The sequence below is a fragment of the Protobothrops mucrosquamatus genome, unplaced genomic scaffold (assembly GCF_001527695.2).
Source record: "Protobothrops mucrosquamatus isolate PMUCROS unplaced genomic scaffold, P.Mucros_1.0 scaffold337, whole genome shotgun sequence".
NCBI lineage: Eukaryota > Metazoa > Chordata > Lepidosauria > Squamata > Viperidae > Protobothrops > Protobothrops mucrosquamatus.
Window position 1 is genome coordinate 272809 of NW_015386675.1, and position 302 is coordinate 273110.

The following is a 302-nucleotide window of genomic DNA, read 5'->3' on the forward strand; positions in this document are numbered from 1 at the left end:
CAGATAACAGAGCATTATAGCTGAAGTGTAAGCTCAAATTTCAGTAGAAAATAAAAATGTGAAGCCTTGACTCTTAACAACATGAAGCCCTTAGTTCCACTAGATTTATTTATTTATTTATTTATTTTATTACATTTGTATCCCGCCCTTCTCCTTGCGGACTCAGGGCGGCTAACAATCAGATAAAATACAAAAATACAATACACGTTTAAAATTAATTAAAAAGAAATATTTGAATCTGTTCCACTTAAAAGTAATTAAAACCCCTTTAAAATCCCTTAGGCCAGTCCCGCAAGCTGGAA